The sequence below is a fragment of the Cupressus sempervirens genome, chromosome 4 (genome assembly GCF_028749045.1).
Source record: "Cupressus sempervirens isolate cs-2001-9-10 chromosome 4, ASM2874904v1, whole genome shotgun sequence".
Taxonomy (NCBI): domain Eukaryota; kingdom Viridiplantae; phylum Streptophyta; class Pinopsida; order Cupressales; family Cupressaceae; genus Cupressus; species Cupressus sempervirens.
The window spans coordinates 649,789,802-649,803,533 of record NC_143121.1 but is presented as its reverse complement, the minus strand read 5'-3'; the positions used below and the strand labels follow the sequence as shown (position 1 = coordinate 649,803,533).

The 13,732-nt window shown below is 32.5% G+C and overlaps 2 pseudogenes; both read left to right on the top strand.

Moving 5' to 3' along the window:
* The first annotated feature begins 6,359 nt into the window (after window positions 1-6,359).
* Window positions 6,360-7,772, top strand: LOC149562918 (cytochrome P450 750A1 pseudogene; annotated as a pseudogene).
* A 3-nt stretch (window positions 7,773-7,775) lies between these two features.
* LOC149562917 (cytochrome P450 750A1 pseudogene) lies at window positions 7,776-8,315 on the top strand (annotated as a pseudogene).
* The last annotated feature ends 5,417 nt before the right edge of the window (window positions 8,316-13,732 follow it).

Genomic DNA, 13,732 nt, shown 5'->3' with positions numbered 1-13,732 from the left:
CAACTATCAAAGGAAGAAGTAATCTCAGTTGTTTCCTTAATTTTAGTGAAATTTTCCATAGGATTCAAAGATATATTAGGGTTAATATCCCCAAAACCCTTTATTTCCTCCATAGGTTGAATTTCCTTAGATTCTAAGGAAGAGTACCCAATGATGTTGATAATAGGGCTCTCCTTCATGTTGTCATTTTTCTTGTTGCTGGTCCTTTGAGATAGTTCTTTGAGGCATTTTTTTGTTTCTTAATAGTGGGGGTCTCCTCACTATCATCCCTTATTCCCATTCCATCCCCATTGTCTTCCCACAAATCCTTTGAAATCTTCTTATCCTGGTATTCATCTAAGGAGACATCATCCTCATCCCCCATATCCATCCTAATATCATCACTCTTAATACATTTTCTCTTTTTATGAGAACCAAGGGTTTTGTTTTTGTTCCCGAAGCCACCCTCTTTCTTGATTTTCAAAGTAGCATTGAGAATTCTGGCTTCACAATATTCTACAAAGAGATGAATATGATCTTCATGCAAGATAGCTGAGTAGATTTCTTCCTATGGCTAACCAAGGTTCCATTCAAAGATTTCATGATATATTAGAGGAAATAAATTTGGTCCTCATAGCAAAGCTACTTTAAAAATGATGAAATTGAAATAATGAACCTAATTTTTTTACCATCTAAAGACAAATAATCCCTAATGTAGCTTAAAATGTGCCTCCATATATGCTTGATTTTCTTATTTGAAAATAAATCGCCAACATTAACTAATTCTTTTCTTTATGCATCATCCTTGGGAAATTTTTGTAAAGCATCCTCAATAGTATTTCTTTCCTTGGAAAAGTTTAAGCCTTCAGTCGCTAGACCAGTCAACTCTTAAATAAAGAAGGTGTGAAGAGAGAAAGAGACTCCATACATGGTGACATTATACTTCATCCAATCTTTCAAAAACTCCATAGTAGCTATAGGGTTGAATTCATGAAGTCTTTCAAAATAAGTGGTGACCCCTCCCATCTCCAGCTAATTCCAAACCTACGACATATCCCTCCATTCTTGACAAGAGCTCAACCAACCTCAACCATAATGATGGTAAATAATTTGTCATTTTTTTTAATATCTATTGAACAATCATTTTCTATGAACAATATAAAGACAATACAAAATTATGTATGAATCAATCTATAATTCATAGTATATATAAAAATAATACGAAATTGCATACAAGGAAAGCACAATTCAAAACAAATTTATTTTCATCCAATTATTAAAAAACTATCAAATGATTGACTATAAATATATTTACATTATCAAATTCAAGACTATAAAACTAAAACATTCTCCTAATCTTAACCTTGAACCCCAACTCCAACCCTTACCCTAACCCTAACCATAACCCTAACCTAGACATAATTTTAACCCAATTTAAACTCTAAGCTAACCATAATCCTATTTAAAACCCCTAAACACTTGATTATGCCCCTAAACATTAACCCTAATGATAATACTAGAACCATTATGTAAACTCCTAAATTAACCCTAATTTTAAATTCAATACTTGACATTTAATTTTCATTTCAGATGTTTATTTATTTTACTTTATTGTGGAAATTATTCTTTTATAATATTAAAGATATTAAATTTAATTCTTATAGTAATATTTGATAAATATTTATTTTGATTTTGTTTAAAAACATTTGATTTAAAAATTACTGCAACCATATTGATAATGATTAATTTAACAAACAAACTATATCTTCCCATTGTTCTCAATGAACAATATCAAAACAATTCAACAATACAAAATTTTGTATAATATATAAAACAAACCATAATAAAAAGATATCTAAAAACAAGGGCTTTGTAGGGTTCAAGTCCCTACCTTATGCAAGGAGAGAGAATTGAGAAGAATTGAAATAGATATGCAAACATGAGTAAAATTTCATGAATATAATATTAGTGCATTGGATTGGTTGCCTTTAGTGCGTAACCCATCCTTGATTGCATCAACTATGATTCATAGCCCGAGGCCAAAACCCATATGTTATAGAATTGAGTTTCGATAAGGTTCCTCACAGTGACAACAAATATTGGGGAACAATAGATTAATGAAACTAAGAAATAAGTGTGAATCTTTGATCATTAAGAATGGGGGGAATTATTCCACTCTAATTATATCATGGTACCTGACATGTGTGTATTTATTAAAATATATGCCTGAAAAAGAGTAAATAATAACCATGGATTGAAAAGAAAGGAAATAAAAGTTGCCTATCAAATTTCTAATTGAGATTACAACCTCATATTTTGTTTGAGGAAATAACTAGAAGGTGAATATTAAGTGCAATAATCCAAAACTTATAAACTAATGCTTCCATTTTTCTCCAAGCTATGCTGAAACGACCTTTCTATTACATGGATACATCTTCAAAGGAAATTTCTATATGACTATGGAAATTTACCTTTCAAATATAAATGCAATATGAGTAACTAAAAATTTCCAAACTAGAAAGCACACAACCTCAGTTTAATTGGCATCAAGAAGATTTTGGTGTAAGATGGGTAAGGTTGGCCTTTTGGTGCAATTTCTCCAATGAATCCTAGACATGTATAAATGTGGTAGTATACTAAAAAATGAGTTTAAAAACACCTAATTATATTCCACTTTCTCATGAGAGATGACATGCATCTTCATTCTTATACCCTCCTTATATTCCCACTTGAACATAGATTGTATACTGGCATTTTTGGTTGTAGCCATCCTTTTGCCATAGTTTTTTTTGGATCAGTCATGTAAAGCTAGAAGCTATAGATCTTATCCCACCCAACAAACAAGAAGGATATGCCAAAGAGACAAAGTCCCCCAAAGTTGGTGTATCCTTGCATCACATCACAAAGGGATTGAACTAGCAGGTCTAAAGGCCTTGATAAGGAAAAGTGTAATGTTGGGCATGAATCCTAGCCATGCTCATGAGAATGTTGGAATTAGCCATAATTCTAGCCATGACACATACCATATAATCATGGATCTTGTAATTTTCTTATTCAATCCCAACAACTGCCCCTGCTTATCGATGGCTTCCACTGCATACTCAACCTGGTCTAGCTGCTTTGTCAGTGAGAAGATTGGTGCCTTTCTATTTTACCTTCCACCAGATCTTTCCCAAAAAATACATGCAAGGATTTTTTCCCTGCTTACAAAAAATCAAACCTATATATATTGCACATTGTTAAAGAGATGCCAAGATTTTTTGTGGTTTTTCTTGTCAAAAAATGTTTAAACAACAAACACAATCTTTACATAAATTGTTTGTGTTGTATGCTTTGAACAAGTTTACAAACTAAGGTTCATGAAATGAAATGAATCACCTTGGATTTCTTTGATCTTTGAAAAAATTGCTTTCACGTGTGATGTTCCAAATCCCTATTAGATCATTACATAATTATGTACAACTTACAATTTAAAAACATCGAATGTAAAAAAACTGGTTCATAAAACCAAAATAAAATGCAAAATGTTAAAGTATAGTAGTATTGAGTTACTTTTTCTGCAACCCACATGCAAACTGTTGAAGTAAAAACAAGCCACATGATAATGCATGCAAACCTTGGAAGCACAACAAGGCAATGAAACTCAAAATGACACGTTGCCACAATTTCATTGCTCCAACCTTATTTTTGCTCAAATTTTTGAGGCTCAAAAATTTAAAGAGTGGAATTAATCTACAATAGCAACAATGGCACCTTTATTGAATTTCAACTATGACAATCACATATAGGTCAATGCTCTCAATGAAAAGATAACATGCAAAAGGCCACATCACATAATCTGCAAAGGAAACAACACATGGTTGTGCATTGTCAGTAACTATTACAACTCCCTAAGGACTTTTTTTCCTCTAATTTCTCAAGCAAAAAAATGAAAAGACTGTAGAGAAAAAGGAGTTGCACCAATAAGAAAACATATATTTTAAATTCAAAAATCCATTTTAATGGGTAGTAATGAGAAGTCTATAGTTTAATGGGAATGTTTTGAGTTTTCCATGGTTTCTAAAGCAGCATGTAATAGGAAATAGATGCATGAAAACTATAGTCCTCGCCTTTAGATAGAGACTAATAATACACTTCAAAGAAAATTTGTTTCTATCTATTTTTAGATTATCAAAGTGAACACCATAACCATCCTATTATTGTTCAACACTATCAATATCTTATCATTAATTTTCAAAATTTGTGGTCAACAATTTGGATAAAGTCCATAATTATTTTTTAAAGACTCCAAATTACTATTTAAAGACTCAAAATTACTATGAATATGGCTATCACATGCCCACAAAAAAACATAATTTACAAACAAAATAGATGGCATAGAAACGACAAGATTATACCTTTTTAAATAGAAACTTTATTAAGAGCAAAAAGTTTATCACACCAAGAAATAATAAAGTACAAAAGATTAAAAGTTGCAAAGCAATGTACAATATACGCTAGCCTTGGAAAACAATCTTATGTTTTGTGAACGGTTGATGTAAGCATGAACCTTGTCTTGGCTTAGTTTGTCTAGTACCTTGAGTACAATTATAATTTATGTCAGGGTTATTAGTTAAATAAGCTTTCGTTGGCATGATTTTATTTTCATATAAATATAATTAGTTTTTGTATTTTTTAGAGGTGCAATACTTATGTTGATAGTATTACATATATTAAATATTGTCATTGTATTGGTGATATGGAAAGTTTGGTAATTATATAATTGTAGCACATTATTTAACATTAGATAGAATAAATTCATCTTTATATTTCATATGTGCAAAATAATTACATTTTGTTTGACAACTATGCTAAGTTGAATTACATTACAAACTAAATCCAAAGTATAATTTGTTCCAATTCTTAGGCATCTATACTTTCAACATTGGCAACAAAATAAATCACATTATTGAAAAAGAGAACTCTCTCTCTCTCTCTCTCTCTCTCTCTCTCTCTCTCTCTCTCTCTCTCTCATCAATTGTATTTAAGAATCATTTAATCTAATCATCAAACTCAACCTCAACCATATTGATGGTGATTAGTTTTAAAACAACTATTTCTTTCAATCATTCTCAATTGTATTTAAGAATTATTTAATCTAATCATCAAACTCAACCTCAACCATTTTGGTGCTGATTAGCTTTAAAAAACTATTTATTTCGTTCATTCTTAGTAAATAGTATAAAGACAATACAAAATTACATATGAAATAATCTACAATGTTAAACATATATTAAAAATTATACAAAATGGTATAGGAAGCAATTCACAATTCACAATTAAAAACTTAAAAAAATTCTAGTTGATTATTATATTATTAAATTCATGACTATAAATATATTTGCATAATCAAATTTAAGACTATAAATCTACGTCCTTATCCTAAACCACACCTTGAACCCTAACTCTAACCCTAACCATAATTTCAAAAATGATTTAAAAACCTAAATTTAACCATAATCCTAATAATAAATCTTAAAAATATGATTCTAATCCTAAATACAAACCCAAATGATAATACTAACCATTATGTAAACCCTCCAATTAACTCTAAATTAGAATCTTAATCTTGACATTTGATTTTTTTTTTTGATGGGGCACGATCCCGACCTCATCCCTTCTAATGTCTTTGGGCCTTGCGCCTTGCACTCAGCAAGACTTGCTCCCTGGCGGCTCTTTGTGAGTCATTCAACTTCACCAGTAGACCAAGAGCCCATTGACGACATTTAATTTTCATATAAGATGTCTATATATTTTAAATTACTTTAGAACTATTTAATTTAATTTAATTTAATTTTTTAATATTATAAATGTTCAAGATGTTTAAACCAATTGTTATAGTCATATTTGATAAAATATTTATTTAGATTATATTTAATTTAATAATCAAACTCAACCTTAATCATATTGTCATATTGATAGTGATTAATCTAACAAAGTAAATAAACACTATTAAAACAATACAAAATTACATATGGAACAATTTACAATTAAAAATATATATATAAATAATATTTCTAAAATTTTCTGATATATATGAATATATAGGAAACAAAACAGCTAAAAAATATTATATGAAACAATTTACAATTAAAAGTATATATATAAATAATATTCCTAAAATTTTCAAGTAGATATGAGTATATGAAAAACAAAACAACTAAAAATATTATTCTAACACTATTGATATCTTACCATTGATTTCCTTAACTCGTGGTCAACAGTTCAAATAAAGTCCATGGTAAGTTTCTAAAGACTCAAAATTGCCATGAATATGACTCACGTGTCCAAGAAAAAAACACTGTAGAAATAAAATAGATGGCGCGCCTCTTAACCACAGAATGATACTTCTTAAATATAAACTCTATGAAGGGCTAAAAGTCTGTCACGCCCAAGAAAAGAGAAAAGCTCCAAAGCAGTATTCAAGAAAGTGCCTGCGACTGCGGCTGTTAAAAGAACGGGTTATTCTCCAACGCCATTATAAATTCGAGACATACCAAGTGTTTCATGTATCTCTGCTCAGCAACATGGCTTCTCTGGGCTTTCCTCAGCCTTCTGAAGCATTACAGATAATTAGAAGCAGCGCTTATGCTCCAGCAGCTGCTACACTCTTTTCACTCTTACTCTTCTTGTGGGTTTTGAATAGAAAAAACTCATTAGGAAAGAGATTGCCCCCTGGACCGTTTGCATGGCCCATTATTGGTCATCTGCACCACCTCTGGAAAAACCTTCCTCATCGTAATCTCCATGAGCTCGGTAAGAAACATGGGCCGATCATGATTTTGAGATTGGGCTCTGTTCCCACTGTTGTTGTCTCTTCTTCTGCCATGGCGAAAGAGTTCTTGAAAACGTATGATAATGTTTTTGCAAGCCGGCCTCTTGATGCTCCGGGGAAATACCTGGTATATAACTACAAGGACATGGTATTTGCTCCTTACGGTCCTTATTGGAGGCACGTGAGGAAGCTTTGCGTGGTGGAGTTGCTGAGTGTGAAGAGAATCGAGTCATTCAGTTGTATTAGAGAGGAAGTTATGCTTTCAGCTGTTCGTTCAGTGTGGGAGATGTCTGAGCGGGGGAAGAAGGCTGTTAATCTCTGCAACGTCTTTGCATCGTTTACGCAGGAAGTGATGTGGCGGATCCTTTCTGTCACTAAACTATCTTCAAGTGGAGAAGAGATAAAGAAGGTTGTAGTTGAGGCGGCAGTTGCAGCAGGAGCTATCAATATTGGGGACTTCATTCCATATTTAGACTGGATGGATTTGCAAGGCGTCAACCGGCGCCTGATGAAGGTAAGTGTTCTCGTTTCCCAATTGATAAGAAAGATAATAGAGGAGCGGAAGATGAAGTTGGGCGAAGAGGAGGACCAGAAGAAGGGTGGTACTAAAGGCATCATCGACGACGTGCTCTTAGAAATGGGAAGTCTCGATGGAAGGTCAATCAGAAAAGAAAACATCGAAGCCATCGTTTTTGTACGTATCTGTCACAATTCCAAATACTCTCTGTTTTTTTTTTTTCCAATTTGTTCCTAGTTTGAATTGCTTCAACATCATATACTAAGGTTTGATTGCTTGGTTAAAACTTTAAAGTGTTAAATAGTCAAAGTTGACTTATTTTTGTAAGCTTATTTTCTTACATACTATGTGATGTTTAAGCCTGACCATTTTATTCTTTTTATTTGATCTGACAAGGATATATGATATTTTTAGGATATGTTCATGGCTGGAATTGAAATGACATCAACTACATTAGAATGAGCAATGAGCGAAATTCTTAGAAACCCTAATGTGCTCAAGAAAATGCGAGAGGAGATTGATGCAGTTGTAGGAAGAGAGGGCAATGTAAGTGAATGTGATTTAGCAAGGATGGAGTACATGCAGTGTGTGGTGAAGGAGACGTTGAGGTTATATCCTACATTACCCTTGTTACTTCCTCATGAATTTGTACAAGATTGTACAATTGGTGGGTACTTCATTCCTAGGAAAAGCAGGGTTATTGTCAATGCTTGGTCTATTGGAAGAGATCTAGTTGTGTGGAAAGATCCTCTGGACTTCAAGCCAGAGAGATTTATGGGTAAAAAGGTTGATGTTGTGAAAGACAAAGAGTATTTTGATATGATTCCATTTGGAGCGGGAAGGAGAGGATGCCCAGGGGCAACCATGGTTGACATAAGCATGAACCTTGTTTTGACCCAGCTTGTCCATTGTTTTGATTGGAGCGTGGATGGAGAGTTAGATATGACAGAACTCTTGGGGTCACCACGCCCAGGAGTGTTCACCTCTTGGCTCGTCCCACCTTGAGGCTATCTACTTGAAGAGTGTTTCGCAATAATTCTCATTTAGGGATACTAGTTATTAAATAAATAAGCTCTTAGATATGAACATTACATCTTAACACTTATATGTATGATTTTATTTTCATAACAAAATTATTATGGACGACTTAAACATCACGTGCTAAGGCTTGATTCTCAGGTTAAAAGTGTCATATAGTCAAAGTTGACTTATTTTTCCAAGCTTAATGTGTTCCTTAGTTTGTGATATTTAAGGATGGTTGCATAATTATGAAGCTGGTGATCATTAAATTGGCTTTGTTGTTCTTATTATCAAAGTACAATTCATATCGATTGGTTATTTGTGATTGTTGAATATTTATTTTAGATATGGGATTTCTTTTTAATTTCTCATTTACAATTAATAGGGTGATTTTAGTAGTATGGTTAGATTAAAAGAACTAGTGGGATGATTTTTTTAATATTTTAATAAGTGATGTTGGTAGTTGCTTCTGATTGTAATGGCTTGAAGTTGTACTCTTTGATTTATGTTACTATTTGTTGTATATGGAATCATGGCGTCTAATTAAAAATCATATCTATATGATCTATTCAAATTCTCAATTTTCATTCAATATAATCTTTTTCTAATTTTGATTGTTTGTTCCAACCAAAATATGTTAAAAATGAACAAATGGGCACCAATGGAGATCGTTTTTAGTATTTTTGATAACTATATACCATTGAACAGATACATTTTGCTTTAGTTTACACTTTAAAATAGTATTGTCCTACCTACCTTCAGTTCCTTAGGAGGACAATGTGTCGATTTTGTCAGTGTCATGTTATTCAACCACAAATAACATTATTTTACATCCCAAATGGTTATGTTTTAGACAAAGAGACTAAAAAAGCTAGATTTTATTGATGCAATAGTAAGAAGACCAAATCTGAAGTTTTGATTGTTTAAACCATATCCACTATTATTCCCATTATAGGTACCACTAACAAGGCTCTATCTACATTAAATACATAAATTAGAACTATAGGTCAATTAAACATAATTTATGTTTTTAGACGTCATTATAAAAAAAATTAACAAATTAAATTAAATACTATTAAAACATAATTTAAAAGTTAAAAAATAGCTTTTACAAGGGGAAAAAAAGTTTATTTTGAATAATTTTTTCTTAAGATATGCAACCACTTTTATTTATTCTAGAAATTTCCTAGTAAATTTCTCGTGTTTCTTCATGTTTAGTTGGCTACTACTTTTGAGCCACCTTTAAACATCACATGTTGACTAATGGAGGTATAAACAGGATAGCCAAGATACTGAGGAGGGTGGGGGGGTGACTCAAAATCTTAAGCACTTTTACTTTTCACTAATGCATTCACAGATCACTAGTTATCATATGCATGTAAAACCTGTAATAATAAATCAGCTGAAACATATAAATCTGATCTATCACATGCGTGAAAATAAATAGGTATACCACAATATTTGTTACCAACAAACCCTCCAAGGTGAAGGTAAAATTGATCATAAAATATGATCTACCCTGTGAGGGTTCTATCCTATTAAAAGCTTAAGAGACTGCTAGGTCTCACCTTGTTAGATGATTTAACACTTACAACAAAATAAGGACCCTGTTAGGAGATTTACAAAGATCTGTTAAGACCACTCTGTTAAGATATTTACCCTAATTCAAGTTAGTTAGAAATTATTTAGTACCTGACTCTTGGTATGCTTTGTAAGCTGATTTTGAGTCTTCTCCTTGCTCTCTCCTTCAATCTGATAATACTTATCTTCCCTTTCACTTCACTCCTATGATTAGGTCACTTGCTTTGTTAAGTGATAACATAACCCTTTCACTGCCTTTTGATCTGATCTCAATCCTTCACTTCACTATTTTTATATTATTCCTCGTTTGCATCCATATACTTCTCTTCTTCATGCCATACCATATCACACAATGTGATCTAGGTTAAGATCTTCTCTATTTAAAGAGTTTCGTAAAGAGTTTTCTAGATCCTTCCAAAATTAGCCTCTCCATCTAAATCTTTGATCACAAGACATAGGGATCTATAATCCATGTCATTAACATGTAAAACTCTTTGTAACAAGCTCTACAAATTTTAAATATTCCTTTCATGTCGGCTCGAAAATGTTTGACCTCAAAATTTGTTTCATTCCAAACTTTTATGTAAACTCTCCATTGCTTGGCCTTAACTATTTTTTGACACTTGGCATTGATGATTCTCAATCTGTATAGATCTTGGAACATACTTTCTTATGAACATGACTCAACATATATAGAGCAGCTCGGTCGCAGTGATGACCGTCTAACCCTACCTTCTAAATGACTATGTGTTTGACACTAAGGGCTCATTTGTTTGGAGGAATTTAATTGGAATAGGAATAGAGAATTGGAATTTATTTTCAATTCTCTATTCAGTGCATCCAATTAGAATTTGTATTTAATTCTCTATTTGGTGCGCCAAATTAAAACTAGGAATTGAAATCTGTATTCCCATTTTGACCCCAAAATGAACATGTGTCCATTATAAAAAATACTTTTTATTGGAATAACTATTCCTATTCTTCTTTTAACTTTTTCTTATTTGATAGAAATTTGAAGTCCACTACACTCCATTTCCTATTCTAGCTTGAATCTGGCTTGCCAATTCAAACCTCCTCCACTCTCAAGCAAAACGAGAGAGTTAACACTTCATTACTACCATCATATATTTGCAACCTATCATCCATTAGCAGAAGAACCATGCTCATTGTGATGACACCTTGACATGGAGACTCCCAAGTGATCTTCTGGGCTATTGTATTAATGACATCAACATAGTAGTATTCCAAGCCAAGTCATCCAAGGCTTGGATTTGTCTACTTTCTCACAAGCATTATAGTGAATGTGCCCGATTGGGATGTGAAAAATGAATGCGTCATTTTTAATCCATTTCTTGTGGCTTCGAATGGTATTAGGATGATTTCTTCATTTTTACAGATGGTTACAAAGAGGATCCCAGGATCCCATTAATAGCTACCCAAACCTATCCTATTCTTAATAATAAGACTAAAAAGTATAGTTCTCAAGTAAATTAATAGAATTATTTATATAAGACTATTTAAATGTTTAGGAGGAGGGGATTTTTCTATGAGCAAAAACCCCTGTAGCATTTGAATGACTTTTCCCATAGATGGTCACTGAGAAGGCTACTCCTAAACACACCAAAAGATGATTTCAATTTCTCTATGAATTTAATCAATATTTAAATTTGTACCAAGCTCTTCATTTATTCAATATTCATAATATTTCCCTTTTTTGAGAAAATTTCAATCAGCCTAACCAAATTGAAGTGATGGGTGTTGCTAATAGTTGCTACCTCCATAGAAAATTTCTTCTCCCCTTCCTCAATTTCTTCTAATTGTGTTAGTGCAACCATGGTTTTGTATTATTTTAAAATGGAAGCACTCCCATGTTAAGAGTGTTTAGCCCTCTGATTAAGTGGTTTGTGGTCATGTCAAGCACCTTAAATGGGTCTTTGACTTGGATCTAGCTTTTTCCCCTGTTGTGCCCCATTTTCCACTTTCTTTCTACACTTTTGTGGCATTCAGGACTAAAATCCTAAGATTCTTGACTTTTGGGTCAAGGATGACCTTAGGGTCAAGGATGACCTTTTAGGTCAAGGTTTCCCTTATTAACCCCAACCTAGATTAAGGTTGACCTCGACCCTGACCTAAGGTCCAAATTTCAAGGTTCCATTATTTTTGGATGTCAGTTTCAGAAAGAGTTGTTTTCCCACTTCCAAGTCAGTTTTTTTGGGTTTCATAATGGTACACCCTTAAATTATAGTTAACCTAGTTTCATTTCTAGGATTTAAGGTTAATTGGGATTTAATTCTCCCATGTCGGCCTTGTCTAGAAGTTTGTGCCCTAGATCTCTATATAATGAAGCCTCCTTCTCTCATTTTCTCTAAGACATAAGAACAAGAATAAGGCATAAGTAGATGAGACAAAATTATACTCTTTCATGATAAAGCATTCAAGTATTATCAAGTTCAAATAAGCATTCATCTTCAAGCATTCAATTCATCAAGGAGATCCATTAGTATCCATTGAAGGATTCAATCTCTCTGGAGCCTTCTTGTTGAAGATTCATCTATTTCCATTCAAGCCTCTTCCTAATTCAAGATCCATTGAAGATTAGTGTTAAAGATCTAATGCCATTGATTTGAGAAATCCTACATTCATTTGGAGCATAAGTAATTTTGGATTCAAGGATTTAAATCCTCCACAAGGATTTCAATATAAGCAAGGTGAATAGTTCTATTTACTTTGTTTATACATATTGTAATTTCAATTACATTTCAAGGTTGATTCCAAACTAGGATTTGACCAAGGCAAAACCCCCCATCCAAAAAACAAAACCATTTTTCTTGAAAGTACAGGTGTGGAACAACAAATATAAGTGTAGACTAGGATACCCTTTTCATTGAACTTGTGAGATCTATGAATAGAAATTTCATTAGAGTAGTGCAGGCCGAGGTCAACTTTTTGGGGCATAATTGTGCCCTACTATCTAGGTCAAGGTTGATCTACCCTCATAAAAGAAAAATATATTTGGGTTTTTAAGATCTTGTAGTTTTGGTTCAAAAATGTGGAAATTGACAGTTTTTGAGACTGTTGGACAGGTTTTTCAGCCATTTCTTTTTCAGAGGCAAGTACCCTTTATTTCTTCATTTAAATATTAGTCTCCTATATTTACATCCCATATCATAATAATCTATATGTATGTGTAAAATATGGGTTTAGGGTCTCTTTCATGTGCATTATTCTAAACCATATTCATCAACCATATTTTATCTTATACATTTTGGTGAACCTAACACACTTACACACCCAATGACTATAGTTGAATTTCTAGCCCATAGAATAGTAGGGGCCCTCCCTAGGGCTATGGTTTGGCAACAAAACACAACTATAGCTATAGCTATAGCTAGAATTGTCAACTAAGATATAGAGGGGCCTCCCTAGCACTATGGTGTGGAATTATATGCCCTATTGTGTTTTTGGTGTTAGATTTCCCTTCATATTTTTTTGTGTGTTCACCTTCATATACATTTTGGTGAACCCAACATGCTTACCCTCTCTCTTTTGTGGAATTAGATGCCTTATTGTGTTTTTGTTGTTAGGTTTCCTTTTATATTGTCTTGTAGGTGTTAGATTTTTCTTTTATGTTAAATCTTGCATGCTACTTATATTTATTACATTTATATTTTAAAAATACAAAAAAAAATTGCAAAATTTCTTTAAAAATACAAAAATATTTACATTTTTCATGCTTTTAGTTACTTTGTATTCAACATGTATGATTTTTGTTTTGAATAATTTGATGAGGCTTTTACTAAAAATGATGATAGATTCCCTAA